Source organism: Leopardus geoffroyi, chromosome B3 (genome assembly GCF_018350155.1).
Source record: "Leopardus geoffroyi isolate Oge1 chromosome B3, O.geoffroyi_Oge1_pat1.0, whole genome shotgun sequence".
Classification (NCBI taxonomy): Eukaryota; Metazoa; Chordata; class Mammalia; order Carnivora; family Felidae; genus Leopardus; species Leopardus geoffroyi.
The window spans coordinates 98,015,940-98,034,702 of record NC_059337.1 but is presented as its reverse complement, the minus strand read 5'-3'; the positions used below and the strand labels follow the sequence as shown (position 1 = coordinate 98,034,702).

Here is an 18,763-nt window from a genome sequence, read left to right as displayed (position 1 = left end):
GTTGCTGCACAGGTTTTTACCCGCTGTCAGTAAGAGAACTAGTTTTACTGGCAGGAGCTAATTGTCCCCAAGGTCTTCAGAGAGCTGTTTAAATCGGTGAAGAGTCTCAGTGCCCAGATTGAACACTCTCCGTGCTCGCAAACTCTGTGTTTATAAATCAAATGCCCCCTTGCCACAGTAGCTGCTTCATTATGTTTTTATTGATCAGCCCCCTTGCGGGAAGGGCCCCTCTGTAGCCAGAGCTACTGAGTTATCAACAACAGATGAGTGGATGACATCCTGTCACAGCTGACTTCACTCTTAATCAAAACAACTTTACTCGTGGAAACAACTTCATTTTTGTCATAAACAAGTGGATTTGAAATCCTATCAAATCAATATTTTGTCATAAACAAGTCCTATCAAATCAATATACACCAGACAGGGACAGGAAATGAGCCTGAGTAGGGTCGGGAGCAGAGCCCATTGAGAAGAGCCACATTGTATGCAAAGATAGGAATTTGAAACACTCTTGAACACTCTAAGGATCCTTTGAAGGAGGGGCATTGACTGTGATAGCTGGGTGTGGGGTGCAGACCAGAGGCTGCTCACAGGGGACTGGAACCTAGACAGAACAGGCACAATCCTCAGCACAACCACTCTTGTTTGGCCCAACCCCCAAGCATATCTCCTGAATCAAGGCGAACGGCGAGGTCAGGTAAGAATCTGGGATTGAGACATGTTTCAAATTAACCACGGAGCGCCGATAGCACCTTCGCGAATCACGCTGTTTATTGCACAACTTTATCACACAAGTTAGTCACACAAGAAGGTTAGAGGAAGGATTCATGAGCCACTCGAAGATCTGGGGAGGACCTGATCTGGTCTTACTTCCTGTGACAAGGGTTGGCCTGGGCCACGTTCAGGTCATCTTCTGTGCAGGCAGAGCCTCTGTCGGGAGCAGCCTCCCAACGTGTATGGTGCAGGTGGTTGATCGCCCTGGAGCTACTGCTTTAGGGTCCGCTTAGGTGGGTCTAACAATTACATCCATTGATCTTTGCCATATCGGTGCAGTCATAGTCTCACCCAAGTCTTTCCACAGATATCTCCAAACAAGTTTTACTTATCTATCCATCACACAGCTTATCTATAGGGACACACTCCAAGTCCTACATTGGTCGTTGGCACACAATACAGGAGTTCACATTGGCCACCGTGACTCCATCTTGTCTTACTCTAACTTAGCTTATTCTCTGTCTTCTGTGACTAGGAATCACATGCAAAGTATCACAGCATGACATCGTTCTTTTCCCCATACCAAGCCGCCAAACAAGCCACCATCTCCCGGGGCCCTCGGCTCCCACAGGAGCCCCTGAATAGTTTTGCTCCTTCCACGTTTGTACTTCACAGCCTGTTCCCCACAGGGCAGCAGGAGTGACCTTGCAATGACATAACTGGCTTTATGTCCCTTCGCTACTAAGGCCCTTCAGTGGCTTTCCGTTGACTACTCTTGGAAAACAAGCCAGCCTCCTCACTCAGGGGCACTTGATCTGGCTGTTCCCACTTTGCTGACCTCGTTTCCACTTGCACTCTCTGTCCTTGTCTACACTCCTAACACGTGGTTCTTCTTTTATGCTAGTTCTTCCTCCTGCCTGGGTCCTCACACAGCTGGTAGATTTTTTCCTTTCATGCCATAATTTAAATACCACTTTCCCAGAGAGACTTTCCCTGATAGTCCCCTCCATCTACAGGAGCTACTCAGTGGTTCTCTGACAAATCACCGTGTTTCAATTCTCTGAGCAGCTCTTATTACTATCTAGTGTTTTCCTGTTTATTCGCCTCTATGCTTATTGGCTTCCTCCTCTATAGTCCGTAGTCTCAAAAACTGGCAGCTGCCAATTCCTTCTCTCATATGCACCTGTTGCCCCACCCATCAAGATGTGAGGTCTGATTCTCTGTCCATTGAATCTGGACTGGGCTTTGGACTTCTTATTTCTTGTCTTGACTGACAGAATGTGGCAGAAAGGATGCAGCCTCAGTTCTGGACCTAACTTTTTTCAGAGGCTTGTCTGCTTCCATTTTCACTCTTGGAAGCCAGCTGCCACGTAATGGGTTCAACTACACCCATGGCGAGACCACCATGCCTTGAGGAAGCTCAAGCTTCCTCATGGAGGAGCACTGAAGTGACAGGTTGTGATGCCTAAATGTAGATGAGCGAGTGAGCCCAGCTGACACCCACAGCAGCAGAAGAGCTGTCTAACCAAACCCTGACCCGATTCCTGGCCAGAGAATTGTGAGACGTAATAAATCTTATTTTTTGAAGTCAGTAGGTGTTGGAGGTTTGTTAGGCAGCATAGGTAACTGATACATGCTCCCGTGAGAATGAAGTTTCTCAGGCTTTGCCTGGCAGAACCTGTGGATTCAGTAGATACTTGTTGAACATGGGAATTGGGGGATAATGGAGTTGACCACTGACCAGAAGTCCTAATAAAGCAAAGACGCCAATATTTGACATTGTGAATGCTGGTAACCAAGGAATGGAATTTAGAAAGTGGGATATTGGAGGGCATTTGTTTGTTTGTTTGTTTGTTTGTTTTAACAAGTCTAGGGTTGTTGGAGTTTAACATTTCAGTTCTGAGTTTGGAGAACACGGACGAGATGGATGCGGCTGAAGTGGACAGAGGACAAAGCTCCCTGAAATTAAGGAAGGGTACAAACTTGAGGTAGAATATTGGCTGAGACGCCCATAAATAATCAAACTTTTCCAGGGTGATGATGGACCAAGGTAAAAAGGATTCAGGAGACTACAGCACAGAGAGACAGTTTACAGTGGAACAGAGGAGGGAGGTCAACCCAAAGGAAGGACTTGTCTGCAGTGGGGGAGGCAAGTCTGGGGAGCATCTGAGAGCAATGCTGGGCTCTCAGAGTCCTGCTGAGCACAGATGAAGCACTCTGCGCAGAAGTAAAGGATGGTCTGGATGAGATCATGAGAGGAGGTGACTGGCCTTCAGATTTTGGCCAGCCTGGAGGTAAAAGAGTTTAGTTTTCCTGCGAACATATCCAGAGGATAGATCATGTTTCCTGGTGGCAGTAGGGTCAGCAACCTGAGACCTTTGTTCAGGATTCCAAAAGAAACGTGAAAGGATGCCAGTGGGGGCATGGTTAGGCCCAAGCTGGTAAATACCCAGTGGGCCTATTGGCCTGGCACAGCCCTCCTGAGCAGAGAGGGGAGGAGGAGGCAGGCTGGGTCCTGGGGTGAGGGAGAGTGGGGCTCGCCTGGACTGATGTCTCCACAAAGTTTGGCTTGAGATGAAGGGTTGTTCTGTCGGTCAGCATTAACTACATGGGACTGGTGCCCTAGCAGGGCTGTGGAAAGGTAAACTGGCTTGAGTCACATTTTTTTCAAGTCCTTTTAGCAATAAACTACATTCTTTCATATTATAAAAGTAAAACCTTTTATGTGTAATATAAAAACTTTGTTTTCAAGTCTCCAAAGCCAAAAAAAAAAAAAAAAAAAAAAAGCCTTCAAACCCATGTTCTTCAGCCCTGTCTCCCTCTAAACACAAAACAATAAGCACGAGTAAGAGATAAGTCCTTAACGTACTATTAAATTCTCATTTTAATAACAGTTACAGTGTCTCTGGGCTATCCTATTCCTTGTCCTGATTCTCAAGTCAAATGGAACCAAGCAAAGGACAAGTGATAGAGGAAAACAATAGATTCCTTCAAGCTAGTCTATTCAAACTGAAAGGTATTTATTAAGCTCCAACCCATTAGATCTGTTTTGATTACAAGGGACTGAAACGCAAGGCCAGGTAACAGGTAGCTGAAGCCAAGGAAATGTATCAGTTTCCACAAATTTTAGAGAAAGACAAGTCCGGAGGGCGGGCTCAATCAGCTACTGAAATGACGCTGAAAAGAATCTCTCCCCTACCTGCTACACCCTCACAGCTCTGATGTTCAGGATCAGCTTTATCTCAGGCAGAATGTCCCCAAGTGGTGACTCCCAGGGGCTCTAGGCTTGCTTCCTGCCAACTTAGTAGCACCAGCAAAAGGGACTTTTTTTCCTGCAGCAAAATTCAGGTCTGGTTCTCATTGGTTGTACTTGAGTCACATGCACATCTGTGAACCGACGGTGGCCAGGGTGCTGTGATGCTCACATTGGCCAGACCAAGATCACCCCTGGGGTAGCAATGGTGGCATCAGTCACATCCAAGCCACATGGAAAGGGAAAGGTCGTTTCCCACATTAAAACCACGATTACCAAGAAGGGCATGGCATGCAGGAGTGAGGCAATGGGCAGCTGCTCCATGGGCTGTTACTGTGGCCACAGGAGGCCCTGTACTTAGAAGGACACTGTGTTTGGTTTAATGCTATGGACACTGTGTTTGGTTTATTATAATTCTTAATATTTTTTTATAGAGATTTTTTTAAATGATATTTATTATTGAGAGAGAAAGACCCTTAATCCGAAGAAGGCTCTGTGCTGACAGCAGTGAGCCCAATATGGGGCTCGACCTCATGAACCGCGAGATCATGACCTGAGTAGAAGTTGGATGCTCAATCGGCTGAGTCAACCAGGTGCCCCAAAATTATTAGTAAGTTTTGAAGACAGAGACCTTGACCAGGCATCTTCCTCTTTCACTGGGTCTGACAAATTTTGCAGCTGATCTTGCTGCTACACTCCTGTGTGTACAGGGAAAGCTTCCTGGAACACGGAAAACACAGTTCTCTCAGAGACAAAGAAGCATTAGGGCATATCTGGGGAAAAGCAGGTAGTCTGTGCCAGTTGAAACTTTAAGGAAATGATGGAAACTTCATTCATTCTCTTGTTCATTTAAAACTTGATTGAAGGAGGGTCCTGCTACTTCCAGGGAACAGGAAGAGGAAAACAAATGACCGTCCGAGACCCACAAGTAGCTCATAGTCTATTGGAAGAGGGGTAGAGACACAGCACAGCAGAGTAATGACTGAGATAAAAATAAGCACCGAAAGCCTGGGGCACAGAGAAGATGCCACCACCCAGCCTGGAGGTGGGTACGGTGCAGTGTTGTCCTAATGGGAAAGGCATGTGAATGACTGATAGAAGCCAATGGACACAGAGCATGTTAAGCCACTTGGTTGGCAGTTGATAGGGAAAGGTATGGAGATGGTTCCACAGAGCAGGAGATGTACACATGCTTCCAGATAGTGGCTTGTGGATGAGCCATTGGGTAGAGTGCATGACACTCCCCAACAGCACCATTGTCCCCAAGACCCCCAACCCCACCACTGAATATCCTTCATGCCTGAATATTCATGCAATCCAGCCCTAGACCTAAGTGTTAAGATTTTTGCAACTATTGGGGCGCCTGGGTGGCTCCGTCGGTTAAGCGTCCGACTTCGGCTTGGGTCATGGTCTCGCGGTTTGTGAGTTTGAGCCCCGCGTTGAGCTCTGTGCTGACAGCTCAGAGCCTGGAGCCTGCTTCGGATTCTGTGTCTCCCCGTCTCTTGGCCCCATCCCCTGCTCATGCTCTGTCTCTCCCTGTCTATCAATAATAAATAAATGTTAAAAAAATTTCTTAAAAAAAGATTTTTTCAACTATCAACTCAGCAGGTAAAATCATTCTTAAATCTTGAGCCGACCACAGTAACTACTTGAATGACCCAATAAGGAGTCCACATGGAAACAATGTGAAACAGTTGAAACCCTCCAACCCCTGGACTTTTCATTTACATGAACCGTCTTCACCCTGAAATAACAAAAGAATGATTTCTCCCCATATGTTTTTCTCTTTCATTGAGAGTTTGGGCACAATAAACTCCTGTTGGCAGTGTGGCTTTTCTCTAGCACACTTTTGACTATTTGTCCCTTTTGAGTATCATCATGGACTTAATGCTTTTCACAGACTCAACTGGTTCCAATTAGCTGTGATAACGGGCTTCTCAAATATCGCAACTTGCTCAAAAAATAAAATTTAGACAGGGTCCCTATCCTTAAGGAAACTTACATTCTTTTTGAAAAAATGAGATCTAACATCCATGGAAAATGTCGTGAACAGAACAAGGTAGCACATGGTTTTCAGGGGCTGTTCTGTCGCAGAATTGGGCAGCGCCCTTCCTCCCAAACAGTTCTTTGGATGGACCGATTTTCATGGGAGCTAAGAAATTTCCTCTGGGGAGAAAACCCGCATCGGTCCACAGATGGATTCAGATTCCTGTAAGCACGTTGGCAGGGAAGGGCGCTACCGACTCTACAAAACTGGGAGGGCCAGGGTCACATGCACCAGTGCAAGACTTCCTTCAAGCAACAAGTAAAGGCTGCTGGTATCTATGGCTGAGTATCAGGTCACCGTAAACCTTAGTGACTTAAACAACAATCAATTTACCCTCATGGCTCGTGGTTCTGGGAGTTGACTGGAATCATCAGCAAGGCAGTTCTCGCCCAGGGCTTCTGATCTCCAATTTCCATGGTTACAGTCAGAAGGTGGCTGCAGCTGGAGTCATCTCAAAAGCTACTTTGCTTTTATGCTGGCTGTTGGCTTACGCCTTAGCTGGGGCTTTCTGCCAGAACACGCCTCTCTGTGTGGCCAGGCTCCTCAGAGTATGGTGTCTGGGTTCCAAGAGGGAGGCAGGGTGTGGAGGCTGCCAGTTTCTGAGGGCTTGGGGCCAGAAACTGGTGTGGCATCTCTTACCTATATTCTATTGGTCAGGCAGTTTCAGAGACCAGATTCAAGGAGGGGTGACCCAGAGCACCATTGGTTGGGAGGTGTGTCCAAGAATTTGGGGGCCACTTTTAAAAACAGAAACACTAAGTTTTTTTGAGTGTGAAGCGTATGACACAAATTCTCTCATTTAACTCTCACAGCCATCAAAGCATTTCAATAGTTTGGGTGCAAATGAAGAACCAGTCACAGAGGAAACTAAAATTCAGAGAAAAGCTAGTGACTTGCTCAAGATCACACAGCACTCTAGCTCCAACGGCTATGTGCTTAGCTGCTACTGTCTGTTGGGTTCCCAATACCTGGGGAAAAGAGGAATCTTCAAGGGGTTGAGGCCCTGAGTGGGGGGGAACCCCAAGAAACCCTAAAACTGTGCATTGATGTGAACCTGATGGTACTGGAACAGAAGGTGTCCACCTAGAGCCCACAGCATCCAGGCTACAATGCTCAAGCCAGCCTTTTCGCCAGAAAGGGATTTGAGACGGGAAAGGCATTGGTGTGGGCTGACTCGCCCACAGAGGCCTACATGGGCCCTTTCTTCAGCTGGGACTTGAAGGGCAGGTAGGATTTGAGTCATGGAGGCGAATGGAAAAGAATTACTAAGGTTTTCTTGTAGGTCCTTAGGCTTTGCTCTTCATTTGCTCCAGGGGAAGCCCCTCTCCCGATGCAGTACATCGGGATCTCATGTCAAAAATAAGTCTTCATTTCCTCACATGTCTTCATTTTGGGGACATGTGGTTTGCCAAAAGGCCATTAAGTTCAACTAAAATAGCTTGGTCTTACTATACATAAAACTTATGCATGGGTTGTGTTAATATATGGTCCCCTCACAGAACACAAAGAACCTTCCTCAACAGGAAACCTCAGTGGCTTATTCTCTCTGTGTGAGGGTCTGCCGAAAAGGGCAGGGAATAATTTGGCAGAAGAAAAAAAGCTGGAGTTACAGCTTAATTCTGGCATGATCATGTGGTTGGAAGGTCAAAACAAAAACCTGCCACATTGCCTTTTGTTCGAAGTTCACTTGGAGAGATTGCATGAGACTCTTTGATCTTGTAGGTCAAGGCACCAAGGCTTCAGGGCTCTTGAATTTATTTTGTGGTGAGGCTTCTGGGTTTCTGAGTAAAGACCTATAGTTAGAGTGTAATTTCCTGCCCTGCTCCCCACAGCATGGGCACCGACTACGTCACCCAGCTCCTCTCGGGGAAGGAGATCCGAGGCCGCAATTTTCCCAAATCCTCTAAACTAGGATCTAAAAAGGGTCCTCTCTGAGGAAATCTTGGAAAACCTTGTGATGAAAAGGTGTTTCCTTGCTTAAAGCCAGGGCGGTCTTTCCGGTGGACTGAGCCTAGTGCCATGTGAAGGGCTTGAGAGCGGCTCCCACTGATGGAGATGAAATAGATGTTTACCCTTATGGTGGGGCTTTAGTCCCTGACCCGTAGAGCATCCAACGGACCTGGATTTCCCTTGCACACAGTACACTTACACTCAGCAAGAGCAAGGCCAGCCTTCAAGTTGGAAGGAGAGCTACCCATTTCCAGTAGGCTACTTTAAAATTTTTTTCAACTCAGGGTGCCTGGGTGGCTCAGTCGGTTGGGCGCCGGACTTCGGCTCAGGTCATGATATCACGGTCCATGAGTTTGAGCCCCGTGTCGGGCTCCGTGCTGACAGCTCAGAGCCTGGAGCCTGTTTGGAATTCTGTGTCCCCCTCTATCTCTCTGCCCCTCCCCTGTTCACGCTCTGTCTCTGTCTCAAGAATAAACATTAAAAAAAATTAAAAAATTTTTCAACTCAAGAAATATATGCTCATTGTAGAAAGAGCATACAACTGCAGAAAAGAAACAATTAAAAAAAAAAAGCAGCCAGCCATCTGTAATCCTATTACCAGAAATAATCACTGTTATTGTGGTATATTTCCAGAACTTTTTCTATGCATATGTGCCTGTATAAATGGTTATGTGTTCACACCCTCCATGTTTTTGTTACTTGTTCTTTCTCATGTACTACCGTATCATAAACACTTTTCATGTCAATAGATACATTTCAATGATATTACGTGTCTAAAGTTTCTTTGAAGAGTTGTATTATTTAATGAATCTCATTGGAAGTTAATGTTGACAACTTTTTTTTTTTTTACTATTATAATCAATACTATAGTAACTCTTCTTTGTTTGGGAAGACCTTTATCTCTCCTTCTATTCTAAATGACAGACTTGCTGGATAAAGGATTCTCGGCTGCATATTTTTTCTGTCTAGCACACTGAAAATCTCGTGCCAATTCTTTCTGGCCTGCCAAGTTTCAAAAGAGAGATCAGTCACGAGTCTTATAGGTCTCCCTTTATATGTGAGGGCACGTTTACCCCTTGCTGCTTTCAGAATTTTCTCTTTATCCTTGTATTTTGCCAGTTTCACTATGATATGTCGTGCAGAAGATCGATTCAGGTTCCGTCTGAAGGGAGTTCTCTGTGCCTCTTGGATTTCAATGGCTTTTTCCTTCCCCAGTTCAGGGAAGTTCTCAGCTATTATTTCTTCAAGTACCCCTTCAGCACCTTTCCCTCTCTCTTCCTCCTCTGGGATACCAATTATGCGTATATTATTTCTTTTTAGTGTATCACTTAGTTCTCTAATTTTCCCCTCATACTCCTGGATTTTTTTATCTCTCTTTCTCTCAGCTTCCTCTTTTTCCATAACTTTATCTTCTAGTTCACCTATTCTCTCCTCTGCCTCTTCAATCCGAGCTGTGGTGGTCTCCATTTTGTTTTGCATTTCATTTAAAGCGTTTTTCAGCTCCTCATGACTGTTCCTTAGTCCCTTGATCTCTGTAGCAAGGGATTCTCTGCTGTCCTGTATACTGTTTTCAAGCCCGGCGATTAATTTTATGACTATTATTCTAAATTCACTTTCTGTTATATTATTTAAATCCTTTTTGATCAGCTATAGTAACTCTTCTTAATATTTTCCTTTTGGATATGTTCTGAAGAATGTAATTGCTAGATCAAAGCTTATGGACATTTTTAAGGATTTTCATATCCCATCAGTCAGGATAGGCTAAAGGTTGTAACAAACACCCAGATCTCATTGGCTTAACACAGTAAAGATTTATTTCTCTTTTATTACAGTTCAGTATAGGTCATCTGGTTGGTGGGGGTGGAAGGAGCTCTACCCAGTCCTCTGGAAACAGAATTTATTCATATGATGGCTTTCCATTTGGCAGCAACTTGGAGTTCTTCAGCGGATCCTCTGATTTCAGCTGATAAGCAAAAGGAGGAGAAAATGAGAGAGAGGGAGAAAGGATGAGAGAGAGACAGAGGGAGAGAGAGAATGGGGAATTGCACAGGTGGTTTTAGGGCCAGGCTTGAAATTGACTCACATCACTTCTTCTGCCCACTTTCCAGTTGTCTGAAACTCAGTCACATGACCACTCCTAACTCAACAGAGGCAGGAAATAGTTTCCCTGTGTGTGCAGGAAGAAAACACAGAGTTTGGTGAGTGCAGAGCATCGTTTCTGCCTCAAACATACATTACCGAGTTGCCAACCTATGAAATTTCTCCAGTTTAATATTCCCACCAGTAGAGTATGAAAATTCCTATGTCCCTACACCCTCAATAATTAAAAGGAAGACATTCTTCGTGTTGTTTTCTGTAGATCTACATAAGGCATTGATGCTTCTCTACACGACTAGACTCCAAATATCTGTTTTTCTCTTGTGAGATATCTCCCTGCGCTCAGGACCAAGCTCTCTGGAGAGTCAGGACAGCATTTCTGACTGCTTTCCGGATAGCAACCCTCATCTCTATCTCACAGGCTGGCCTGAGTTTCTGGGCCTTTCTCTCCCTGTTCTTCTGTCTCCCCCTTCTCTTCCCTGCTGTAGAGGAAGAGGTGTAATGTTCAGAAGTCTGCAACATGGGCGACCTTAAAGGAGCCCTGCCCCACTCCCCTGGCCCCACATATCCCTGACTGCGTGGTTCACTCAGAGGCATGGGGAAAAGATTCACACTCTGCATTTTCTGGGCCATCTCAGGTGGGTTCCAGCTTACATTTTCACAGAAAAAAAGTTCAGAGAACGGAATTGGGAAGACAGAATACCAGTCCATTCAGACTTGGCACATTGACCTTGACCAAACCGTCTAGTGCCTTGTCCTTAGCACTCAGTGTTCCTCCAAAATAATCCTTCCCGGTTAAATCAGGAGGAGTAAACTGCTTAGCAATCATAAGGGGAAGGCGATAGAATTGTGCAAAACCTAATTTTGACCATCTTCATGTGAACTCAGGTTACTGAACAACCACTTACATCTGAGCTGTGGTTTCTTCCTTGTTTTGAAATTTAGTTTCTAGAAGATAATGCTTTCAAATGGCTTCTTGTTCATGTCTTTCTCAGGGACTACCAGCTGCTGCCTGAAGCTTGCCTGGCAGGCCTGACCCCTTGGCAAAGCAAAGCGTCCAGTGAGGTCTTTGCAAAAAGTCTCTCCAAGGAGCTGAGGAGCTGGGCATCAGTACAGCAGAAAAATGCAAACCAATCAAGTCACAGATTTTTCAGGCATGCCAACCTTCTGGTCCTAGGCATGAAGCATTCCAAAAAGCCTAGGAAAATTCATATGTTTTCCTAAGAATGAACCGATATCTTGTCCTTCCAAGTTGTATCCTCTGATCCCTCCCTGAGAGGCAGCCATGATCTCTGAGAGGTGATAATAGCTGGGCCTCCTGGCTGAGTGAATCATACCAACTGTAAGCTTGGCTTATGACCCAGAAATGGAAACAGGAAGTGGCTTACAGAATATAAAGAGCACAATCAAGGAAGGAGTGCAGTAGAATTCTCCTCGGATGACATGGTGTACAATAGAGGTGAAGACTGGCATTTTTCCTTCTTTCTCTTTTTTCTTTTCTTTATCTTACCATGACGCCCTCTGGCAGGGCTGGGCCATCTGAATGGGGAGTGGGATGTCTTCCCCGGGGTGGCAGAGGGGGAACCACTGTGGATAAGTAGCTTCTCTCCAGAGGGAGCCCATCTGTGGGATGCTATGGCCCCTTTTCACCTCATCTTTGCAAATTAATTTGGGTTCTTCAGAATGTATTTTGCCAGGCTTTATAAATGTAAACTCTCAAGAGGTGCTTCCAACAAGAAAAACTGACTTCTGGCAGCTTTGAATAGTTCCCAGAAGGTTCTCTGAGCCCATGGGGGGAGGGCTTCCTTGCACTCATGCTGAGATATAAAAATCCACTGTCATCCCTAGATACCTGGAGGGGGTTGGATGGGGAGGGAGCCTGTCCTGCTCTGGGCATGGCCCTGGGGCATGGTGGCTGCAGGCGGGGTGGCCAGTGTGGGTGGACAGGAGTTTGGAGGGCTGACCTCCCTCTAGATGAAGGGTACCTCCCAGAACTTCCCCACACTCCCCTTTATGCCTCTCCCAGGGCTGGAGAGCAGCTAGTGGAGGCTGAGGCCTGGCACATTGATTCAAACCAAATCATCCAGTGCTTTGTCCTTAGTGTTCACTGTTCCACCACAGTAACTGTCCCCAGTGAAATCAGGATGAGTAAACTCCTAAACTGGGTACTGGGCCCACCTATGCCAGTGGATGAATCTTGAAGACCTGAGGCAGAGCAGGGCCTGGGCCCTGAGGAGGGCCCACCCAGGAACCAGTCTACCATCAACAAATGCCTCCTGAGGACCCTCTCTAGACCAGTTTCTCAGACTGGAGTCCTGAGGCAGTGGCAGAATGATGGGTGGCAGTGGAGCTTTTAAAAAGGCTGATTTTCAGGGTGCCTGGGTGGCTCAGTCGGTTAAGCGTCTGACTTCGGCTGGGGTCATGATCTCACAGTTCGTGGGTTCGAGCCCAGCATCAGGTTCTGTGCTGACAGCTCAGCTGTGGATTCTGTGTCTCCCTCTTTCTCTGCCCTTCCCCTGCTCACACGCTGTCTCTCTCTCTCTCTCTCTCCCCCTCTCTCTCAAAAATAAATAAACATTAAAAATAAATAAAATTTAATTAATTAATTAATTTTAAAAAGGCTGATTTTTGGTCTCCTCTATAGGCCTCCAGAATCCAAAATTTTCAAAGAAAGTCCTGGAAATCTGTGTTTTTTGCACGCATTCTCTTCACTAGGCCGGCCAGTGCAGTAAAATTTAAGAATCTTTCTCTATACCAATCCTGGTCTCATTTATTATCCTTTTCATGAAAATATTTCGTTTTCAACCTTTTGTGACTTCTGAAAATGGAATCTGAAGCAGAGGGATCCACTTCCATAATACCGCCTGTGGCCATCACTGGCACACTTGGCTTGCCGATTTTATCAGAGGATGCGAAGGAAGCCAACCTTTGATTATCAGGATTCCCATATCTACTTTTCCGTTGACTTGTCGCCATTAAAGGCGCCTCTCCAGCTTTTCCTTTTCTCCTCTTTCTGCGAGAAAAATGGGCCTGGTGCTCTTGGAAGCTGTGCTCTTGGAGCCCTTGAGCGCAGGGGCGAGTGAAAGTAAACTTGTTCAAGTTCTCTGAAGAAGCGGGAGTGGAATCCATCGGTGTTCCCACGGAGAAAGCACCGACTCCAAGAGAATGCAGGATGAATGGAGAAGGATGACGTCACAAAGATGTCCAGGGAAACACCGGAACACCGTCACTCCGCTCACTCCTTGGTCTCCTCCCACCACTTCCTCAAGCCCTCCCGGAACTCCTGCCTCAGGAGTAATGCGAGCAACGCAGTGTGTGCTGGTAAACCAGCTAGCTCTCTGAAAAAAAAAAAAAAAGAAAAAAGAAAAGAAAAACAAAAATCCGAATTTGTACTATTTGCCAGTTTCCACGGTGTAAACAGTCCCACCACGGCAGATTTTGGTGGTTTAACAGCAGACTCACAACACTTTCCAATATTTAATAATCGGCTCTTGCAAACCAGGAGGGGACAACTCCAGCATGTCCTCCACAGTCCTGCCCCAGAAAATCCCCAAATCACACCCCGGGTGAGTATCACTTTCAGCTTCTCAGTCAGAAGGAGAAGTGGTTACTGTATGACCGGATTGTTATGACTAATATCAAAGTGCGGAACGTGGAAGGGCACGACGCAGGGGGTGAGGTTTTGTTTGCCAAATTGGAGGAGTCTTCATTTCTCAATCTTGGTCTCCTCTCCTTCCCTGGGCTGGGGCGTCGGAGGGAGCCCCGTCCACAGAGCTTCTCATTGGCCTCATAACAGAGATGCAGGTAAGACTTCTCTGCCCCCCCCCCCAGAGCTCCCCCAAACTTGCTCTCTCCTTTAAAACCCCAGGACCCTATGCTAGAGAACAGAATGCTCCTTCTTTCATTAGATAAGTTAAAAATGGAGGGTTTGGAAGCCATTCTGGATTCTGGGTTCTGCCTTTTGGTTTGGAAAGTGCTTAAAAGCTTTTTCTTAAAAAGCTGGACACAGAAGGCATACCTGGGTGGCTCAGTCAGTTGAGTGTGAGACTTCAGCTCAGGTCACGATCTTAAGTTTTGTGACGTTTGTGAGTTCAAGCCCCGTGTAGAGCTCTGTGCTGACAGCTGGGAGCCTGGAGCTTGCTTCAAATTCTGTGTCTCCCTCTCTCTCTCTCTCTGCCCCTCCCCCACTTGTGCTCTCTCCCTCTCTCTGTCTCTCTCTCAAAAACGAATAAAAATGTTAAAAAAAAAAAAAAAAAGCTGGACTCGGAAGGATTCTGTAACCAAGACCTAAAAGCTGAACAGCCTGGACTGATCTTTCCTTGATTTTTAAGGAGACTGGAGAATGACAGGGTGTGGGGGCAGGTAGTTTTCATAAAGTTGAGCATGACCAAATTTGCCCACAATCGATGATCACACAACTCCTCCCCTTTAGGCCCTGGGGATGCCATTGGACTGAGCGCAGGATGGTGACCTACTTTTCTTCCCAAAACATCGGGCGGCCAGTTGCATTTTCCAATCTAAAACTCACCCACACTGCGACAGTTTCTGTTCCCCTCTGCTCCTGCTCCTGGGTGTGCTTCTGGCTAGAGCTGCTTTTGTAAAGTGGAGTTTATCATGGGAGTCCTCCTCCAAGAGGCTGGTCTGAAAGCCCCAACCCACATCCCTCCCAGACATCAGCATGGGCACTCCAGCCGCACAAATCCTGGCAGGTGTATGAGAATCCAGGTTTGCCCCCTCTCAGCCAGGGAAGTCAGTTAAAGAAAAGTCTCATTGGAAATGGCCTTGAATCTGGAGCCTCTCTAGTATTCTAATCACTCACAGTTAGTCAGCTAATGAATATTTATCAAAGGTCTCTGGAGGGGTTCAGAAGGTGCCACCCCAAAATATGCCACTTTTAGTGATTGTTTTGAACTGAAGTCACTTGAGAAACAGCAGATGCAGGAAGGGCTCTCTGACTCCCCATCCCCCTCTTTTTTCTTTCTTTCTTTTTTTTTTTTTTTTAACCTAAAGCAGGTCATAAAATTTCTCTGAGAAAGGTGACTTTCACCCCTGTCTCACCAGAGACTGGAAGAAGATGCCAAAAAGAACCCATACAAACAAACCTGCTAAGATAACACTTATCTTTTATTGGTTTCCCCCATACATTTTCTAGTCACCGGCCCACAATATACTGCCCCTGGACCCAAGCCCCTTTATCTTATCACATCCCCACAGTGTACTGGGGCCTAACAGCTTTTTGAGGTCCTCATTTTCCTTTGGAAAACTCCTGTGTACATGTAAAAATATGAAATAAAATTTGTAAGCTCTTCTCTTGTTAATCTGTTTTATGCCAGTTTAATTCTTAGGTCCAGCCACAGAACCTAAAAGGGTAGAGGGAAGTTTTTCCTCTCCTCCATCAACTATGGAGATAATGGTGAACAAGGCAAAGTCTCTGCCCTCATGAAGCTTACTGTCCAGTTTACAAGGAAATCACTCTGTACACAAATAACTTGAGATAATCCAATAATGACAAGGGTGCCGAGTGCTTTAAAGAAGAAGCCCAAGGTGCAATGAGAGCATAAGACAGGGAGGCTAATGCAGGCTACGGGACCCAGGAGATTTCTGGGGAACTGAGGCTGAAGCTGAGATCTGAGGGATGGTTCAGATCCAGGAGGATCCTGAGATCCTCCGGGACAAAGAATTTATGCTTCAGAAACATTCTCTTGCTGAGGATGAACTTGGGAATTTAGATAGGAACTTCTTTCCTTCATAGATAGTGTGATGGTGGAGACCACTGTTTGCTCTCAACATTCTTTCTTCTTTTCTTAATAACAAATCCCCAGGTTTTACTAGGTACATAACTACCCAGAGAAAGGATTACATGGCCACCTGCCCAATAAGATGTAGGCAGAAGTAACGTATGGGGTCTCTGAGACCTTTTTTCTGCTACCTGGTATCTGGAGGTGATGGCTGGCAGCTGAGCAGCCATCAGGGACCATGAGGAGACACGGCTAAAAGTTGGCAAACAGTATATTAAGTGGAGCTTTGTTCCCTGATGACCACGAGACTGTCATACACCATATCAGCCCTGGATCGCCTACCTCCAGGCTTCTTTTATGTAAGGGAGAAATAAAGGTCAATCAAATAAATAAAGCCTCTATTATTTTCAGATTTTCTGTTACAAAGTCAAACACAATCCCAACGACTACACACAATTTCCTTTCAGCCTAATTAAGAGAACATTTATCTGCACAACTCACAAATTACCTAGCTTACAGAAAAGCCTGTAATAATAACAAATCTCTTTTGTCCCCTCCTTGGTCTCTTGGTCCTTCCCTTGCCCCTGCACCTCCTCTGTCTCCTAACTCCCACACCAGAGCTAGGCCTGACCTCAGAATTTCCACCTCCGTGAATGACAGCTTCACAGCCCAAAGCTTCTTGAGCTCCTGCTACCTTCCCTTAGTGGCCGCCTGGTGAGAGTCCTGCTGTAGAGAGTCACATGAAGTCCAGGGAGGCCGCCAGCCTTCAGGCGCTCCTCCCCACCCTTCCCAAAGAGGTATAAAGAGAATGAGAGGGAAAAGCTGAGAACATGCACCAACTTGGAAATATCACAAAAATGATCGGAGGTGCTTTAATGGAACCTCCCTGCATTGGGCTTTTCAAGCAGTGCGGGCTTTAATCAGTCTGTTGCCCCAGCCTCTGGCTGACTAAGTCCATGAGGTCAAGACTCAAAGGGAGAAAGTCAGTGTGTCTGCTTATAAACTCAGGTCTGGCAGGGTGAGTGCACACCTCACATGTTGGGTCAGATGAGATGAGGCCTTGTGTGAGTTAAATTGTGAACCTGGCGTGCGCGCGCGCGCGCACACACACACACACACACACACACACACACATATGTTGAAGTCTTAAATCCCGCTATCTCAGAATGTGGCCTTATTTGGAGATAGAGTCTTAACAGAGGTCATCACGTTAAAATGAAGTCATTAAGGTAAATCCTAATCCAACAAGTTTTGTGTCCTTATAAAAAAGGGAAATTTGGAGACAGACAAGCACACAGGGAGAACACCAAGGCAGAGGCAGGGTGACGCTTCTACAAGCCACGGGTGCCAAAGATCACCAGCAAACCACCAGAAGCGAGAGGAGGGACATGGGATGGATTACCCCTCACAGCCTTTGGAAGGAACCGACCCTGCTGACAGCCCTTTATGGAACTTCTAGCTTCCAGAACTGTGACACAACACGTTTCTGTTGTTTAAGCCACACGGTCTGTGCTCCTTTGTTAGGACAGCCCAAGCAAACTAATACAAGGTCCCTTAAGTGCCAACTAGCAGGGGAGTTTGGGGATAGCCACTGGTCTCAAATGATTTCCCTGCTGTCTCACGTTGGGATATGAAGAATGAGAACAGCTGAAGTTTCTCTTGGCCATTCTTCTGAACAGCAAAACCCAGGTGGTCTCTCCACCTGCAGACAACCAGGGGCATAGTGAGTGGGGCCAACTCCTTCATAGGAAAAGCCTTTTCTGCTCACCTCCTGGGAATCATGTTAAACACAGACACTTCCCAGGAATGAAAGGCTGCTGTTAACTGGAGAGGTCTGTCGGTGAATCTATCTATCTTTCATCTATCTCTATAATCTATTTTTTTTTCCTCTTCTTGGCAGAAAATCAATGTCTATATGGGTGGGAAAAGTAGTGCAGTCTCTTCAGACCCCAACTAAAGACTGTCTGTGTTGAACAATTCTTGGGTATGCACAAACACACACATGAAAAAACTGTATGTGGTCTCGGCTGCCCCTGTTCCCCAAACTTTGCCATCCACGCGGGAGCTTGGAAGGCAGAAGGGATGGGGGAAGAGAGACAAAGGCTATCTGAAGGCTCTGTGGAAGCAGACCAGTGGCCCAAGTGGCCACCAGCTGGTTCCTCCCATCTACTCACTTTACGCATCTCATATCAGGCTGATTTGAGCACATGGGGCATTTTGTTAAGCAGGGTGAGGACTTGCTGCTACTAAGCATTTCTCATTCTGCCAATTTCTTATTCTGCCGATTTCTTATTCTGCCGATTTCTTATTCTGCCAATAGTTCTATACTTTTATTATTTTCTCTCACCATAACCAGATGTTAACCCCATTTTCAAGAGGCTGAATCTGAGACCCAGCAATTTACCCAGGGGGGTGGCTCTGTGCCCACTGTCCACAGCGTGTTGACTATGAAGGTCCCAGAAATTTGTGCTCGGTGGGCATAGAGACTGTCTCCCGGGGGAGGAAATGCATATTTCCTTTCTGATTTGTTCAGCAGTAAGGCCTAGGGTTGATTTTCTAGAGTTGGCCATAAAGAAGATGATGATGATGACAATGAGGCAAAGGCATGTGGACGTGGATGGCAAGCCATTTGCAGAATGTGTACAGAAGCCTATGCTGCATGGTAGGCTCATGGAGAACACAAATGCATGCCTTGCTTTAGGGACCTGATGTCTAAATGGGCAGGTCAAACAGGACTCATGTGAAACAAGTTGACGATCGATATTTCTCCAAGCTCGAGGTGACTTTATTTAGGATTTGCTGATACTAAAAACAGAGACCCCTCAAACCGCTCAAGAAAATAGGGACTTATTGTAAGACTCCATGTGTGTGGCACTGGAAGTAAGATAGAGGTGAGGCATGGCAAGTCCCCTCTACCTCTCTCTCAGCAGGCCCCGCCCTCTCTCATGGTGTCCCTGCTCTGTG

The 18,763-nt window shown here is 46.1% G+C and overlaps 3 long non-coding RNA genes across 3 annotated transcripts; 2 read left to right on the top strand and 1 right to left on the bottom strand.

Annotated features, from left to right (window-relative positions):
• Window positions 1–563: 563 nt before the first annotated feature.
• Window positions 564–11,533, top strand: LOC123583802. The gene is made up of 2 exons (XR_006705003.1): window positions 564–697; window positions 11,057–11,533. It is a non-coding gene; the product is annotated as an uncharacterized LOC123583802 (long non-coding RNA).
• LOC123583801 lies at window positions 9,756–11,083 on the bottom strand. Its single transcript, XR_006705002.1, has 2 exons — window positions 10,970–11,083; window positions 9,756–10,543 (listed from the first exon to the last, which is right to left on the bottom strand). It is a non-coding gene; the product is annotated as an uncharacterized LOC123583801 (long non-coding RNA).
• Window positions 11,534–12,580: 1,047 nt separating the features above from the next.
• LOC123583800 lies at window positions 12,581–16,238 on the top strand. Its single transcript, XR_006705001.1, has 3 exons — window positions 12,581–13,627; window positions 15,395–15,605; window positions 15,884–16,238. It is a non-coding gene; the product is annotated as an uncharacterized LOC123583800 (long non-coding RNA).
• Window positions 16,239–18,763: the final 2,525 nt, after the last annotated feature.